General features: G+C 48.3%; 1 pseudogene; it reads right to left on the bottom strand.

The window, feature by feature from the left end:
* The window catches only part of LOC149345334 (uncharacterized), a 50279-nt pseudogene that overhangs the window by 6350 nt on the left and 24579 nt on the right, over positions 1-19350 (bottom strand).

Below are 19350 nucleotides of genomic sequence, written 5' to 3' on the forward strand. Positions count from 1 at the left end.
GTAAGGTGCTTTGAAAAATGCACCCCATGGATGTTAACGGAGTCCACTATCTCTAACTGCTCACTGCCCAGACACAAATTCATATTAGTTGTCAACATCTTACCTCTAGGCGTGTACAAGATTACTTTTGTTTTCATCGGGTTGATTTTTAAGCAGTTTATCGCGGACCAGCGTTCTAAGTCAGACAGTGTCTTATTAGCCTTTATTTCTAAATCTGTTTCCACGTTGCCTGTAATAAAAATGGTTGTGTCATCGGCATACGAAACGAATGTAGCATTATCTGTGCAGCTTGCAATGTCGTTTATGTAAATTAAGAATAAAAGTGGGCCCAAAATGCTTCCTTGTGGCACACCAGTGGTAACTGCCTTCCGTGAAGATATTGCGTTATTGGCATCTACAAACTGTGACCTGTGGGACAGATAAGATGACAAAAGCGAGTGGGCAACTCCACGCACACCATACATTTCTAATTTGTTAAGAAGGATGGAATGATTAATTAAATCAAAAGCCTTAGAGAAGTCTACATATATATGCCTAATGCCATATGCTTACACCTGAACGCGTCTAAAATTATTTCTTTTTGGCTCAGGAGGGCTGTTTCCATAGAGCGATGCTTTCTAAAACCATGTTGAAAGTCTGCAATCAAATGGTGGCGGTTGAAGAATGAGAGTAATCGCTCATGCATTATCTTCTCAATGCCCTTAGAAAATACTGGAACTATTGATATAGGCCGATAATTATTCAGTGCAGTTTTATCACCGCGCTTGAAGACGGGAACAACGCGGGTGATTTGCATCCTCGTAGGAAAGGTACCTGTTGATAATATTATGTTATAAACATGGGCGAGAATAGGGCTTATAATATCGAGCACAAACTTTATAGGGCGAATCTGGATGCCATCGGCATCTAGTGACTTGCTATTGCTTATAGCTCTGATACATGAAAAAACTTCAAGAGAGGTAGTGGGAGCAAGGAAAAAGCGATGCTCCATTCCTGTTTACTGGAAGAAACTGAGCGTAGTTAGTGAGGCTGTGTTCTATGTCCTGTTGCGGTGCTTGAGTAAAAACTTCATTAAATGCGTCTGGTACTGCATCTCCAGAAATTTGCTGCCCATCATGTTTCAATATATCAGGAATAGCTGAGTAGGAGCTAGGCTGTAACAAAGCATTCAATTTGCGCCAAAGTACATCACTTCGCTGGTTAGCAGGGTCACTAAATATTGCTAAAAAATAAGCATCTTTGGCAGCTCTAAGTTTTTTTGTTAAACTGTTTCTGTATTTCTTAAACTTCTTAAGTAAGGCTTCATCCCTAGATTTTACACATTTGGCATATAAAAAATGTTTTTGTTTGATCATGTAAAGAATCTCAGGGGTCAGCCAAGGTTTCCGCCCTTTCGATGGCCTTGTAATTTTTTTGCGTGGAAAGTGTGTATCATATAATGGTTTAAAAATATTAATAAAAGCGGAATATGCAGAGTCACTGTCTTGTGCGCAATAAAGGCTATCCCAAGTTTGCTGAGCAATGGCGTGGCGAAAAGCCTCCAGATTTGATGGCGTGATTGACTGAACATAAACTGGTTCCTTAGTTTTCTGAATCAAATGATTGATCTTACTTACTAGTAGAATGATGCCTAGATGGTCACTGATATCAGTGTACAGAACGTCGGCCTTTAACGAATGAATATTTATATTTGATATCAATACATCCAATAAGGAGGCACTGTCAACAGTCACGCGTGTTGCTGCAGAAATTGTATTCGAAAAACCGCAAGTTGTAATTAGAGTCTGGAAATCCTTTTGCAGCGGAGAAGATGACAGCATGTTTATATTGACGTCACCTCCTAAAACTAGATTCATTTTTTCTTCTGTTGCATAACTAAAAAGCTTTTCAACGAAAGCAAGAAAGCGGGTGGCATCACCTGATGGTGGTCTGTACACAACAGAGAACAAGTTTGTACGGTTTTATAGTGTTAATACCTCATAATCGGAAGTTATAGCGGTGAAATCGTCGACTGGTTCAGCAACAATATCATCTTTGAGCAAAAGCGCTACACCGCCCCGTCGCTTATCATGTCGACTACAGAAGAACGACTGATAACCAGAAAGCCGGAACAATTGTGATGTAGGCTTTAACCAAGTTTCGGTTAACATTATGACTGTAATCGGTATCCTAAAGCTATGTATTAACATGGTCAGTTCATTTGTCTTATGTGCAAGCGATCGAACATTTTGATGAAAAAATGTCATTGCTGGTTTTTTATCTGATATACAATCTGATATAAAATCTGATATTTATCTGATATAACGATGACATCGCTCTGTAAACAGAACGAACAAAATCCTCGCTTGAACGAGGCGGGGGTGAAGAAACCTTGCCTTCCAAGTATTCGATGAGGAATTTATGTCGGGGTCCACGCGTTGCTGTTGTGCAAAAGAGCTGGAGCTGATGGGTCCCAGGAAGGCGTCCTCATCGTCGTCCGGCGGTGGTGCATCTACAGGGGCTCGTGACAGGCAGTCGGCGTCAGAGTGCTTGCGTCCGGACTTGTAAACGACGGTTACATCAAACTCCTGGAGCCGTAGGCTCCATCGAGCGAGGCGGCCGGACGGGTCCTTCAAACTTGCGAGCCAGCACACTGCGTGGTGATCGCTGACCACCTTGAACGGTCGTCCGTACAGGTAGAGGCGGAATTTCGACGTAGCCCAGATGATGGCAAGGCACTCCTTCTCAGTTGTCGAATAGTTAGCTTCGGCTTTGGACAGGGAACGGCGAGCGTACGCGATTACCTTCTCCACTCCGTCAATTTTCTGAACGAAAACAGCGCCTAGGCGCACACTACTTGCATCAGTATGAATTTCAGTCTCGGCGTTTTCATCAATGTGCGCGAGGATCGGTGTGAACTGTAAACGGCGCTGAAGTTCCTTGAAGGCTTTCACTTGCGGCGCTTCCCATTTAAATGGCACGTCTGCCTTTGTCAGGTGGGTCAGTGGCTCGGCGATGCGCGAAAAGTTCTTCACAAATCGTCGGTAGTATACGAGCACAGCCCCAGAAATCTGCGCACCGCTTTCTTGTCGGCCGGTGGCGAAAACATTGCGATAGCAGCTGTTTTCTGTGGGTCTGGGCATACATCCTCCTTGCTAACAATGTGGCCTAGAAACAGTAGCTCTTCATAGGCAAAGTGGCACCTTCTATGCTTTCAAGGTTAGCCCGGACGATTTAATTGCGTCTAGTACTGTTCAAAGCCTTTTTAGGTGTTCCTCAAAGTTCGAAGCGAAGACAACGACGTAATCTAAATATACCAGACAAATCTGCCACTTCATGCCTGTCAGCACTGTATCCATTACTCGCTGAAATGTGGCTGGTGCGGAACAGAGACCAAATGGCATCACCTTGAACTCGAAGAGGCCACCTGGAGTGTTGAATGCGGTCTTCTCGCGATCTCTTTCATCGACCTCAATTTGCCAGTAGCCGCTCTTGAGGTCCATCGATGAGAAATACCTGGCCTGGCAGAGCCGTTCCAGGGTGTCGTCGATGCGAGGGAAGGGGTAGACGTCCTTTTTTTTTTATGTTGTTCAAGCGCCGGTAATCAAGGCAGAATCGAAGTGCACCGTCTTTTTCCTCACTAGAACAGCAGGTGCCGCCCAGGGGCTGCTTGAAGGCTGGATAACGTCGTCGCGCAGCATTTCTTCCACTTGGTCCCGGATGGCTTGTAGTTCTCGCGGCGACACTCGGTAGGGGCTCTGGCAGAGAGGTCGGGCGTGCTGGTCGGTTATAATGCGATGCTCGGCAATCGGCGTCTGTCGGACCTTCGGCGATGACGAGAAGCACTTGCTGATAGCTGCCCTCTTGGAACAGTGGACACTTCAATCCTGCTTTAAGCTACGTGGCGGTAGTGAGAGAAAGCCGACTGCGCTCGGAGCGAGCGGACTCATCTTATATGCGGTCCGCGATTTTCCGGCAATTTCGCCAGTTTCCTGCTATTTACAGCCACCAATTTTTCACAAGACGGCCCGCCACCCATCCGATGTCACCTGTGGTACTTTTAACCAGCTTCAAGGGTTCCTTCAACTTTGCGGCCGATTTGCGGCCACTACCCGACCGGAGGAGCTAAGCCTAACGGCTCAGCACGCCTAGTGCGTGCTCTGCACCCAGCAGCGGCGACTACGCCCGCTTCGCCTCGACCACGCTTCGCTGCATTTGAATATGCAGTACACAGTCACAGCACTGACGTTACCTGCGCGGAGCTGGCCGATGGCACTTGGTCGGCGCTCGAAATGAACACTAAAGACGCCCGCCGCCGCCGGCCACCACCCAAACGGCCTCAACCACCTCCGCCCACTATAAGACGACCACTTCCTCGCATGCCTACAGAGGACTACAAGATCGTCTTCCGACCGCAAGGTACCGTCGACCTCAACACAGTCGACCCGGCCAAATTGGCGATGGCCATTTACAACACCGCCGAGTCGACGGCCGCCTTGCGATCACCGTCGATAAAGTCTGCATCCACCCAACAAACAACACTGTCACGATCAGCACACCGGACAAAGACCGGGCGTTCATGTATGTTAAAGTACAAGCTTTAACCATTGACTCCAACGCCATGCTGGAAGCCACGTACGCCCCAGCCCCCAATGACTCCGTGAGAGGAATCATCTACAGAGCCTACAGTCATGAGACCGACGGTGAGATCCTCGCTGAGCTCGAAGCTCGAAACCCCGATCTCCCCGTCGTCGCCGCACGCCTCATGGGCCGCACACGCCATTTCGTGGTGACTATCGCTAATACCAAGCTACCCCGCTATGTGAGGTATCTCGGCTTCACTATTGAGGTGTTTCCCTACAAAAGCCGCCCGGAGGCATGCTTCAACTGCCGGAAGCTAGGCCACAGGGCGGATGTGTGCCCCCACCCACGACAACCAAACTGCCGACGCTGTGGCACAGCACATGAGCCTCCTCCAGCTGGCCAACCGCCCACGTGCCAAGCCTCATGTATCGTCTGCAAAGGCGCCCACCCTACAGGCAGCAGAAGCTGCAGATACCGCTTCACGTCCTCCACCCGGCCCAAGTCTTCCCCATCGGTCACTGACACCGATACCGGCTCCAACTCGACAAACCCCGGACGCCAGTCCCGGTCCCAAGATCGCAACCACGGCGACCACAACCTACTACGGGGCGGCTCCTTCCCCCCGCTCGGCAGCGACAGCCCTTCCAGCCGCACTCGCAGCAGTTACACATCCGCCTAACGAAGCTCTCGGGACAACTCTCAAGCCAGGCCGGCATGATAAAGGCCACATGTTACAGGTATCACGCTGGACAGGGCCCATACAAAAGAGCGCATGCGCGACTGATACAATACACTCACGAATCCTCCGAAATCCGCAACCCCCCTGAAATCGACAACCCCTCCTAACTACCCAGCACCCATTATTGTCGCCACATCGGAGAGTGCAACCGCGCGCTCACGTGCAGGCGGCATTCTTAAATCACCCGTCGCAAGCGCCCCGAACCCTACGGGAAACGCGATGGCTAGCTCCCCCATCACAGTTTGGCAATGGAACTACAGGGGCTTCAAGGCGAAGCGGCGAGCCTAGGAGCACATCCTGCAGGCCCAGCCGCACACACCCTCATCATCGCACTTCAGGAAACCTACATGGACACAAAACTTACCAGCTACGCCGCATATAACCCACAAACGACACCAGACCATCGGTCAAAGACCGCCATCCTGGTCCACCGAAATTTATCCGCCAATCATATAGACCTCATTTACCCCGAGGTTCCGCACACTTTCGTGCAGGTCCTAACGAACAGCCGCTCACAAGTCCCGCTCCACATCCTCAACGTCTACAGCCCCCCTAGCGACAAAAGCACACGAGTGGCAACCGTCGTTCGTAAGGCCTGCGCGACTGCACAAACAGGGATGCTACTCATCTTAAGTGACTTCAACGCGCCGCATACCGAGTGGGGGTTACCCCCGCAAAGCATGCGGTCGTAAGGGAGCCAAAGAGTGGGAGACATCCCAAACACTGTGCCTGACACTACTCCTAGACCCCGACAAACCTACTCGCATTAGAAACAGTGTCACACAGGACAGCTGCCCCGATCTCACATTCGCCCACAACATCTCAGACGCACGCTGGAAAAACCTCGCCATGAACATCGGTAGCAACCACTACGTTCTCAGCTAAGCCTTCACAGCTACACACAGCAAAGCCCCCAACCGAACAATCAAGGACACTAACTGGGACGCCTTCAGATACGTGCGCGCCAAACGCACTTCGGCCCCCCTAGACGACCTGGACGCATGGACAAGCTCACTGCTCGAAAACACCGCCAATGCCACCTCCACGACTACCCAGGACGAAGATGGCCCCTCTCCCGACGCCAAACCCGACGCCAAACTCATAGACATGTGGGAGGCCTAGCGCAGTCTTCATGCTGGCTGGCTCCGCCAAAAATACAATCGACCCCTCAAGCTCCGTCTCGTTCGCCTCGAGCGACAGATAAAAGCTTACTCCATCAAACTGAGTCAGAAGCAACGGCATCAAACGTGCGACCGTCTTAACGGCCAGTTGGGATGCAAAAACTAGTGGTTCTTGCTCAGACATCTACTGGACCCAACTCACACCAAATCCACATCTCACAAGAACCTCACCCGTGTCAAATGCGCTTTTCAGAGAACAAATGAGGAACTCCTCGCTACCCTAAAAGACAAATACATCAATACTTCCACTCAAATCCCCATTCCTTCAGGATACACAGGTGCTAAGAACACCAACATGCACTCCGACATCACGGCAGGAGAATTCCACGCCGCCCTCAACCAGATTAAAACTACCGCGGCCGCCGGCGATGATGACAAAACCAACAAGATGCTTCGTAACCGCGACGATCAGTCCGTCGAGGCACTCACGGACCTCTTAAACCAACACTGGCATAAGGGTCGCCTTCCAGACACTGGCAAAGTGATTTTCATACCTAAGCCAGGCAAACGACTCGAGCTGGGCAACCTCCGGCCCATCTCGCTCACGTCCTGCCTGGGAAAGGTCATAGAACACGTCATACTCAATAGACTCCACATTCACGTAGACCAAGAGGACCTCCCCCCCCCCCCCCCCCCTATGATCGGCTTCAGGACCGGCCTCTCCACTCAAAACATTATGTGGCAAATCCAACACGACATCCTCGATCCGAGACCCATCCGAGCTACACAAACCATCCTAAGCCTATATATCAGAAAGGCTTTCGACAACGTGTCACATGCTTCCATCCTGGCAAACCTCTCACAAATGAATATAGGCACTCGCACTTACAACTACATAGCCGACTTTCTTCATAACCGTACAACAGAACTTCACATTGCAGACCTCCAAAGCGACAATATCACCCTAGGCACTCGAGGAACACCACAAGGAGCAGTCCTATCTCTATTCCTTTTCAACACTACAATGAGAGACCTCCCTTCATTCCTGGAAGACATACCTCACCTTAAACACTCAATATAGCACCCGCCGCAGAAGTATGAAGGAGGATGGCCTCTGTCGGCTCACGCAAGCTTTCCTCATTAGCAGGATAGTCTACTCCTACCCCAACTATCACCTCCGCCGGAAGGACGAGGAAGCTGTGAACAGCATTATACGTTCAGCGTACAAAGCGGCACTGGGGCTACCCCCCGTACACCAGCACACAGCATCTCCTCCAACTCCGCATCTACAACACGCTCACAGAACTCATAGAAACACACAAGACCACCCAAATCTACCGCTTCTCCCGCACTAAACACGGGCGGCAAAACATGAACGTCTCAACATCAACGCCATAGGCGACGTCCACCCCACGACGCCCATTCCGATAAAGGTCCATAGCCGCCTAGTTATAAAGCCAATCCCCAAAAACATGCCACCTGGCCGCCATGATACGCGCCGTCAGCTGAAAGCCCAATCACTAGATGCCACATACCTTGGCGACGAACACGCAATATACGTGGACGCTGCACGGCAAAGTGCAAACACATACGTGGCTTGCGCAACCACGCCACAATCGACTCCCGTCACCGCCGCCGCAGTCGGAGCCCACTCTCCCACAGCGGCAGAAGAAACCATGAAGAAACCGCCTGTGGTGGTGGCGCTGCTGCAGTGGCCGGCCTAAAGCCCCTCGAGGGGCTTTAGACCGCCTGTGGTGGTTTCTTCATGGTTTCTTCTGCCGCTGTGGGAGAGTGGGCTCCGAGTCCGACTGTGGCGGCGGTGCACCCCTCGAGGGGCTTTAGGCCGGCGCGGCGAAGATGACGACGGTGTGGTGTGCGCGTGGAGTGTTGGGGAGACTTGGCGGTGTTCGAACGCCGCGGCTGTGGCTGCGTTGGCTGCGGGAGACCCGTGTGTGCGTGTGTGCTGTGCCGCAGTAATGTGACGGCTTCGGGCCGCCATCTCGCCAGTGCCAGTATTGGGGAGCTGCAACGTCGCAACGACTTCGCTTCGCCGCCGTCGCGGCCACCGCTTCGCTTGGGCACCACCGACCTGTGTCACCAGGCAAACCAACGCTCCGGACCAGCGACTATACCGTGTTCTCGGAACCCACTTCGAACCGTGAGTGGCACGGTACATTTGTGGCCGCGCTGACATTAGGCCATTGACTAGAACGCCGCCGGGTAGATTAGAGCCGTACCACCGCCTGCCTGTGTGCACACCTGTTCGCGGTTTGGGTGTTAATGCGCAGCGACGTATAAAGGTGTCTTAACTAACGGGCCCATTGGTGTCTTCTTTGACGGGCGCGGCGAACCACCACACCGCCATCGCGCTGGCCATCGCTGACCCACGTACACGCACACTTCTGAGCGACTTCAAAAGAGCGATCTAGAATTACTCGGCAGGTTTTATCTGCCACCCCACTGCTGGCATCCGTAAAGGCTGCACTCCCAACCATGAGATCAACCTGGTCTGTGTACCTGCCCAAGCGGGAAGCTCTGGAAACGAAGGAGTCGACCGACTAACCCGAGGACTAACCAACCGGGCGGCCGGCCCCACGGACCCAGACGCTTTTGCCGAGGCTCCCCAGACCTTTGCCGAAATCACTAACCTCCACAGAGAGATAAGACGCCAGTTCCCGCCTCCACACCCCGACTTGAATCGAGCGCAAGCCACCTTGTTCCGAAGGTTGCAGACACACTCCATCCTTAGCCATTCTAGACTTTCACTCATCACAGACGGGGAATGTGACCCCGTCTGCTAAAATTGTTACCAGGGAGAAATCGCCACCCAGGCGCACATCCTCTGGGGTTGCGCGGGAAATCCGCCCCTTCGAACCTGCCAGCTCCCTCCGAGGAAGGATGGAACCAACTTCTCAGAAGGCCAGACAAGAGCATCCAACTGGCACTCATTTCGTGGGCCCAGGAAGTCGCCCCCACCTGGGCCCACACCAAGCCCACCTGCCCTAAATCCCGCCAATCTGTGGCAATAGTTGTTTTTCTCTCTCTCTTTCTCTCTTTCTCTCTCTCTCTCTCTGGCGGTAGTGACAGATGTGCGCTGCATGCTGAGCCATTGACAACGTTGTGCCAGAAACGCTGCCAGCTGCCAGGGTGGCAGGGAGGGTGCGGGCTTTAATGTAGATATAAAGAGAAGCGGGAATTTCTTATTACTTATGCGGGAGAACGTCCCGTTCCTCTCGCTCGTAACGGCTCCCACAGGTGTGACAACCTCGCGAAATACTTGAGCAGACTTCGTCTTTGAGAACCAGGCATTGGTGCAGCAAGTCGAGCATATATCCATCTATTTCTCCGTCCGCAAAGCTTCCTTCATGACAATCAAGAACTGTTAGTGGAGTGTTTCTTGAAGAAGGAATGTGTGTGAAAAACAAGTTGTCTGTAACTGTGCATACATGTCATGCTTGAATTTGTTGCCTCAATCTATCGAAAAGCTGAAACAGCTGATGAGCTGCGCTCAAATTTCGCATTAAGAAGCAATGTAATCGTCGGCAATTTTTTTTTCCTTTTTTCTTGCGCCCCACAACAGACAGTATCAAGAAACTTCTTTCCCGCTTCAATCGTGTGCGCGCTCTCTTGCATACGCTTGACAGGTACGAAGTTTTGTAGCTGGAGAAACACTATATGATTTCAGGGCATTGTAATTTCCAGACTCTCATTTCTCTCTCGAGAGTTCTCAAGAAACTTGTCATGATACGTATGACGAAGATCAATAACTCGAATTCGAAAGGGATCAAAAAACAGTTCGATATATAGGTAACTCGATATATAGAAACGAACCTAATATTCTGCTCACGATGGTCGCAAATGGAGGCTTGCCTATTCGTGCATCCAAGAACTGTAGTGGTCGTGGTGGCAACGTGAAAGCATTCCGTATTTCACAAGAAAGTCGGTAATCTTTTATTGCTTCTTGTTGTGGGTAATAAAGTTAAAAACGCTAGTCTCGATCTTACCTAGGCTTTCCCGACGCCCTCCACCTCGCCGCAACAATGGCGAATTAGGCGAGCGCTGATGCCGCCCCAGTGGCTGCGCACGGGCGCGTCTTCTCCCACAGCGATTCCCGCCATTAGCAGCTGGTGGCCGTCAGAGCATATAGATGCCTTTATTCGCACTTTCCGAGATGGTTCTCTCTGGCGTGATTCTGGCTGAACCAAGCTACAGCAGAATATACCAGTGTTTGTGGCTATACGAGCACTTTCCAAAGGCCTTGCACAGAATAGAATTGGATGTAGAGCGCGAGATTCCTACTCTTCTACACCAGATTTTCAAAGGGATTAGCTATGTGTTCACTATTGGGAATAATTTGATCTATCCGAGTTCGATATATCAGGGTTTGATTGCATGTTTTCCAGTGACGACCTAGTGACGTGATCAAACGGCATAGCGCCGCGTACATCTAGGCACCGGCTTCAGCGAACGTAGTACGTGGACGCAATGCATGGTGTAATGTGCTCACCCCATACAGCCTTGTCAGAGCCCTTCCTCTGGAGGCGAAAGCTGTCGGCAGTGGGAAGCGGCAGCTGCTCGGGCACCTTCGCTTCAGTCACGTGGTAGAGGTCGTACTCCAGGTTGACGCCCTTCGTACGACCGAACACCTCGGAGAACTCGATGCAGACGACGCCGCCGGACGTGTGAATCTCCCACAGGTCGTGGCACTTGCCCGCCACCTCCGACCGCTGTTTCACGGAAGTCACATTGGCACCTGCGCCAGCGGGATGAACGGATCCGCCACCACCATCCTTCCAAAAGAAGTGCAAACTGCGGTGATATTTACTCCATCACAATATTCAATTATGACCTATTTTTGCGTCAATGCCTTAATCTGCCGAATATTGCTTACTAGCGCCTGCCTCAGATTTACTCGCACTGCCTTCTGTTAGCAGTTGGCGACGTATCATGGTCATGTACTGACCACGCTCTGTCACGCAGGTTTAGTGCATCGTTTGCCTTCGGTGACCCCTCAAGGTCAAGATTGTCCCGATTGTGAGCGCCTCGTCGCCCGCCCAGGCGCATCAAGAAGTGTCAGCGGAATCGAGGGGGCCGTTCTCATCAGTCGCGGCTTGGTTGGCTTCCGCTAGGGGCGCTACATCGTTCATCTCGGCCTTCAAATGCTACGGAATCCGGACAGTCGTTGCAGTTGGCGGCATATCATGGCCATGTACTGACCACACTCTGTCACGCAGGTCAGCGTTGAGAGCCGTTGTGTTATCTTTTTTTGTATTACATTTCTGCCGCCAACTGCAAACCTTGTAGTGCTTTATCATGTCAGAGGGAGAGTGTGCTCATTGCAGATATCTGAAATGTTGTAGTTGTGCTAGTCACTATCATCTGGGTCAGGACTGAAGGTTGCAGATACTACTTACTCCTCGATGGGAGCGAAACGTGATAAGTGGCGGTGCAAGCAATGCCGTGCCGGTACATCTTCTGAGGCAGATTCCGCCAGCACATCTGTGCAGTTGGCTGCTATCAACGAAAGGCTTGAGGTATTGCAGTCGATCAAAGAACGTGTAGACTTTGTTTCCACGTTAGACCTAAAATTGGACGAACTTCTCTCATTGAAACCTGAAGTCGAAACTCTGAAATCTGTGGTGAATGAAGTTCATTCATCTCTTGATAGTCTTTCTAAAAGCCATGAGCCGCTACTGAGCCCAAGGCCGCCGCGCAAAGATATACGAAGCAAATCACTGGAATTTGGCGCCGCCTATAGCTCCGGACTTTATGTGGTGTTTTCGTTTTCTTCACTGTTTTTCATTTTTAATGTTATCGGCTGCATTGGATAATCTGTGAATTACAACGCTTCAACTTCATGACCCTTAGCTTCAATGATGATGATGACGATGATGGTGGCGGAGGGTTTTTATGGTGCAAGGGCCCCTTTGACCAAACAGCGCCGAGTACAAGGTGATTGACGGGTCAGTCAGCACATATGCAAATGCTGACATTTTCTGAAACTGCGATAGAACAAACGCATAGAGCCTCAATATCAAAATACACGCATGATTCATTGTTCTTTGGGTGTCAATTATTTCCGACACAATAACCAAGAAAAGTAGTGTAGTGCCTAAAAGAGTAGTCCAGAATTATTGTTGTATTCAAGACCAGGTCCGCTATCCTCATCCGCAGCTCTCGCTAAGCAAGAAGGGCAAACCATCTGATAGCGAAAAATGGAAGCTAAGCCATCTCCTCAACAGTGCGACGCGATTGAGATGATTGTGAATAAATGAATACGCATAAAAAGCCTACATTAGTTAAAAATCGTAAAAATCAGGGGGAGACAAAGTACGCTTTATTTGCATGACGTGACCGAGTTGCATGACGTGACCGTGACCGTGACTCGCTCCTGGCTCGTTCTCTGGCTCGAGATGAGACCATTGATGCGTTGACCACTCAAGTGCAGTCCCTAGAAACGTGTTTCACTTCCCAGGCCTCAACTATCCTGAAACTACAATCCGATTTAAATGAATCTGAACAATGCAGCAGGTTGTCCAACCTAGAGAGTCATCGCTTTCCCACAAACCAGGATGAGAACCTGATGGAAGTCCTGAAGGATTTGAGTGTTGAGCTTGCAGTTGATTCCTTCTCACCGGATCAGGTGGTGGCTGTGCATAGGCTTGCACCTCGTAAGAATGGTCCTGCTCCCGTTCTAGTAAGATTTGCAGCCGTCAGCATTCGAGATAAGTGGCTGCATGCTCGACCAAAACACCGATCCTTGGATCAAAGCAATAAACATTCCAAGTTGTTCTTTGCCGAGAACCTTTTCAAAAAGCAACAGAGAACTTTTCTGAGCTTCCCGCACTGCAGCCAAGGCCTACGAGTCTGTGTGGATTAGGAACGGTCACATTTACTAGCGTAAGAAGGAAGGGGTCCCATCCATTCGTGTTAGGCACTTGTCGGACTTATCTGAGTTGACTTAGGCTACTTTAATCGCCTCCTTTCTTTTCATGTATTCTGGTTTGCTTTCATTTCGTGATGTTTCTGTTTTTCGTGACACATTCCTCACTACTACTGAAGGTTGTTTTACTGCTCTGCGTGTGAACATTAGAAGCCCACGGAAGCACTGGGACGAATTTGGCTTTGTAGCCAGTGTATTAAATGATTCCGTTTACGCTTTCGTTTTGACATAAATTAACATTTCACATAGCCACTCGCAGCAATTTTTGATTTTGGGATACACTAGATTTTCTTTACCCGTGACTCAGGGCTAGGGGGCGGTATAGCGATTTTTGTTAAGAACAGCTGGGTTTCGACGACTACTGCTATCTCTTTCACCACTGCAAAATCATTAGCTGTCTGCATTCACAAGGGACTTTTGACATAACTGTTTTTGCTATTTATCGTCCTCCGAAGCAAAATATTGCTTTTCATTGAATAGCTGAGCAAGACTAACTTTCCACAGGGTTGTATTTGCATTATTGGTGGCATCAGTATTGACCTTCAAAAAATAAAAAACAATTGGTAGTCGATTACTTAAATACTCTTGCTGATGCCGGCATTGATTCCACAATCAACAATAAACTTCCCAAGCGCGTTGAAATGTTCGATAGTAAATTAATATCGTCACGCCCTGACCACTTGAGCGTTCGCCTTGAACACAATGAATCCACTTTTACCGTAGAACAAAAAATGTCGGACCATTTCTTCATTGGGTGTCGTGTTTTTCAGAAGTTGGGATAATGGTGCTCGGCTGCTGACCCAAAAGACGCGGGTTCGATCCCGGCCGCGGCGGCTGGAATTTCTTTGGAGGAGAAATTCTAGAGGCCCGTGTACTGTGCGATGTCAGTACACGTTAAAGAACCCCAGGTGGTCGAAATTTCCGGAGCCCTTCACTACGGCGTCTCTCATAGCCTCAGTCGCTTTGGGACGTTAAACCCCATAAACCAACCAAGTTGGGATAAGGGCTACGAAGCAAGACAAAGTGGACACAATCGAGGTCGTTGGCAGACTTCGACTTGGCTCCGCAATGAAAAAATTCGACAGGGATCTGTTTCTAGCTCACACTTCTGAAAGCTCTCTTTGCGATTCATTTCTGAAAACTTCACACAGTTGTTAGAGTACTGTAAAAAAACTATAACCAAAAGCAAAGCAAGGCTGGTTGTCCTTGGATAAACAACGACGTTATATCGGCTATTGCAGAAAGGGAAATGGCTTGGGCCCGTTGTAGCCGTTCGCCTATGACGACTCAATTGTGGGCACTGTACAGGTCTGCTCGCAACAGGTCAAATGCATTACTCCGAACAAAAAGACGTCAGTATTTCCAGGCAAGGTTTGTGGCGTCGAAGGGGAAGCCAACTAGGTCTTGCGATGTTGTTAATCGCTTACGTGGCTGTACACCAAGGAACGTAGCTGATTCCATTGCCCGCAACTTTACGGCATTATCTCTGTCACTTGCTGATGAGTTCAATGTTTTTTTTTTTTTGGCTGCTGGTGTGGCTGCGCATTTAAAAGTACGCAGCCTACCATCTCGCAGCATGATATCGGTGCTTGAATCAGCATTTCTGCCACCTTGCACTCAAGACGACCTACGCTGCATTCTTTCTGGCTTTAGCAGGCGAAAGTCTCCAGGGTGGGACAGTATCTCAGTCGATACACTTATCAGAAATTTTGAATGCATTCAGCATGTTCTGCTCGCGATTATCAATGGCATAATTTCCACCCAAATAGTACCTGAGGGCTTGATGAAGGCGATATTTACCCCTATCTTTAATAATGGAAAATGAAATAAAGTTGAAAATTACCGTGGTATCTCGATCTTACCATGCATTGCGCTTGTTTTAAAAAAAACACACATTTCGACAGTGGTGACCAGTTTTCTTGAGGCTCATGACGTGTTCTCTGAGTTCGGGTTTATTAAGGGTCTTGGTACGCAGAACGCACTTGATGAACTTTGTGACGTTCTGAACAGCAGCATTGAAGACAATGAATTTGCTTGTGCTTTATTTTTGGATGTGTCCAAGGCGTTTGACTCTGTTGATCATGGCATGTTGTCAGATAAACTCCACAATTATTGGTTTAGAGGCCCTTTTCTGTCTCTTCTTGTTAATTATCTATCTAATCGTTCACATCTCGTTGTATAAGGTAAATATAGAAGTTTGGTTTGGTTTATGGGGTTTAACGTCCCAAAGCGACTAAGGCTATGAGAGACGCCGTAGTGGAGGGCTCCGGAAATTTCGACCACCTGGGGTGCTTTAACGTGCACTGACATCGCACAGTACACGGGCCTCTAGAATTTCTCCTCCAAAGAAATTCTAGCCGCCGCGGCCGGGATCGAACCCGCGTCTTTTGGGTCAGCAGCCGAGCACCATAGCCGCTGAGCCACCGCGGCGGCAAATATAGAAGTGGTCTGCAGCAGATTAAATCCGGGGTTCCTGAAGGATCTGTACTTGCACCTATTTTGTTCAATTTATATGTCAATGAAATGAGCTCTGTATGCCAACTGTGCCGTGTTTTTCAATACGCTGATGAGACGTCGCGGTAGCTCAGCGGTTATGGTGCTTGACTGCTGACTCGAAAGCCGCGGGTTTGATCCCGGCCGCAGCGGTCGAATTTCTGTGGAGGCGAAATTCTAGAGGCCCGTGTACTGTGCGATGCCAGTGCACGTTAAAGAACCCCAGGTGGTCGAAATTTCCGGAGCCCTTCACTACGGCGTCTCTAATAGCCTCAGTCGCTTTGGGACGTTAAACCCCATAAACCAACCAACCAATCAATACGCTGATGATACGCTTTTAGTTTCTAGACACAAGAACTATAAGATAGCATTATATTTATTCAACACGACAACGAGTTAGTTGTGGAATGGTTCAGCAATATGTTAATTACTGACGTTGAAATCCGGGCTTGTTGGTTCATACTTCGGAGCAATAACGCAAACAGGACAAAGGACCAAGAACGAGTACACACACACAGCGCTAACTTCCAACAACTTTGTTAGAAACAAAATCCCAAGAATTTATACATGCATTTTTGCCGTGTCATCCGTTTTTTTGCAAGACTAAAATAATTTCATTTGTTCGCGACAGCTTCTGTTGATACTATTAATTATTTGTACCGGCATTTTTGTTTGAGTTTCTTTTGCGTTTGCCTTTCTTTAGTGTGTCTTTGATATTGTCTGTTTTTGTAACTTTGATGTATGACTGGCCGTCATCTTGCTGTTTGCCAACTAGTAAGGGGTCGGGACCTCGTCAAGCTATCCGAGCTTTTAGTCCCGCACTCCTCCTTCTCAAAGGAAATAAAGGTGATTGATTGATTGATTGATTGATTGATTGATTGATTGATTGATTGATTGATTGATTGATTGATTGATTGATTGATTGATTGATTGATTGATTGATTGATTGATTGATTGATTGATTGATTGATTGATTGATTGATTGATTGATTGATTGATTGATTGATTGATTGATTGATTGATTGATTGATTGATTGATTGATTGATTGATTGATTGATTGATTGATTGATTGATTGATTGATTGATTGATTGATTGATTGATTGATTGATTGATTGATTGATTGATTGATTGATTGATTGATTGATTGATTGATTGATTGATCGATCGATCGATCGATTGATTGATTGATTGATTGATTGATTGATTGATTGATTGATTGATTGATTGATTGATTGATTGATTGATTGATTGATTGATTGATTGATTGATTGATTGAAAGCATGCGCAAATTCACTGCGTGCGTAGTAAGCAATTTCTATTTTTGAGAGTTCGACAGAAGGAGTGCTTACACAGGCACTTCCCAATCTGGCGATCTTTTCTGCTTCAATAATTCCCAGAGTGCGCTTGTCCTTACTTTTCCCAACTAAAAAAACACTTGTCTAGTAAAGGCTTGCACCTAACACATGCGTTGCAATGTTTCACGAGTTCTCCATCATTTTCGTTTTTATTACTTACATTGCGATTATGCTCACGGAGACGGTCATTCAGGTAGCGGCCAGTTTGACCGACAACTGTCATCCACATGAGAGCGGTATCTGGTACACCACGCCAACCTTGCATTCTACAAACGGAATTCGATGTTTCTTTGTGCATTCTTTGGCCAAAGGACGAACTTTGTTTACCTTGCATAGGCTGTTTAACTTTTCAGGGGCAGAAAAAAAACTGACACATCTATCCGATTTCCAATGCGCTTAAGGTTGTGAGAGATGGTATGCAAGTAGGGGATAACTGCCATTTTTTTCTTCTGTCTTTCTAAGGGCACATGCGCACAAGGATGCAGCTCAGTGTTCAGCTTCCTGAGTAAACTTTCCGCGACTGAAACCTGAAGTTGACCAGGACAGCCAGCGTGCGATAGCCTACTGCACTGTTGTTGCAAACTTGCATACATCAAATGCGGACAGGATTTTCGGAGGGCATTTTCAAAGGACAGATTAACTATCGCTCTTTTGACCAGTTTAGAGTGGGCAGATTTGAAGGGCAGGAGAGGCTTGCTATAGCGAGGCTCATAAGCCCAGCAGGTATGACCTGGGTGAAAGATGATCCTAATGTCAAAAAATCTAAGCTTGTCGTTAGAAGGCAGTTCGAAAGTTAGAACAAGCGGATTAAAACTTTGATTTTTAAAGGAATCATGGTCACTGTCAATAAAAACCAGAAAATCGTCAACGTATCTAAAAACTTTGGCAACCTGCATATTGTCTAATCTGTCCATAACGGCTTTGTCAAGTTTTGCCAAAACGAGGTCACTTAAGATCGGGGCAATACAGGAGCTGATACAAATCCGTTCTTTTTGAAGGTGACGTTCATCATTCCACAAGATAAACGTGGACCTCAGATAAAAGGATAAAAGTTCTAAAAAACTTCTAGCGCTAATACCTGCTGAGTTTAGAAAAGCAAAGTTAATGTTAACAATAAAAAGGAAATTAGTATATTTTTCAAAATTATTTAAAAAGGAATTCCTAATGATATGCCTGCTCATTTGCACAGACCTAGTTGTACTCTCTTTCGTTAAAATTTAAGCAGCGCTAACTTTTAGGACGAATACATAGAGGACATGACAGGACGGGCGCTGACTCCAACTATGTTTATTGAACACGTTTTTCGCAGAACATATAAGAAAAGACGACCGTGAGCGCATGCGCATCTGCGACAGACCACAAAAGGAAAGGCCAAGATGACAAAGATGACAGCAGAGGTAGATTATTGAGGGCGGCACGCATTTCGTCCCTTATTTTTAAGCAATCTGAATTCGCTGGCATGCAGGGAGACAGAAGTGGTGCTGACACACATGTCGCCTTTTGCCTTGATGAAAAATGCTTCGGATAATTCCCGAGCTAATCTGTCTTTGCTCCTGCTTAGAATTTTGATTTTGTCAAGCCGTGGCTCACAGTTCTCATCGTTTTGGTCCTTGCAAGAATGGCAATGGGCGGGTAGATTCAGGCATGAGTCTGATGCGTTTCCCAAACTTCGTTCATGTTCCCTGGCACGTTCGTTAACACAACGCCCTGTCTGGCCAACGTACACTTTGCCACAAGAAAGGGGGATCTCATAGACCACACCCGTGGCACACCGGACAAAGGGCTTAGCGTGTTTTGTTCCACAGCCGGATGTTGAGGGCCACTGCTGCTGACTTTAGGGCACATCTTAGCCAGTTTACAAGGCGCAGAGAACACCATCGGGACGCCGTACTTGTTGCCCACCCTTTTTACGTTATGGGACACCTTGTGGATGTATGGCATAACCACTGGTTTGGCATTCCCGGGTCTTTCTTTTCTACGTGTCTTTTTCTGCCTTCCCTTGAATTTCTGTAGGAGTGCCTCGGTCACAGCTGTCAACACGTGATCAGGGAACCCTGCTTTTCGCAGTCTTTCTACCTCGCCCCGAAAGCTCTCTTGCATCATGTGAGGGCACGACTTAGCAAGTGCGGATTCT

Source organism: Amblyomma mixtum, chromosome 5 (assembly GCF_055824585.1).
Source record: "Amblyomma mixtum isolate Tamu chromosome 5, ASM5582458v1, whole genome shotgun sequence".
In the NCBI taxonomy this organism is placed as follows: domain Eukaryota; kingdom Metazoa; phylum Arthropoda; class Arachnida; order Ixodida; family Ixodidae; genus Amblyomma; species Amblyomma mixtum.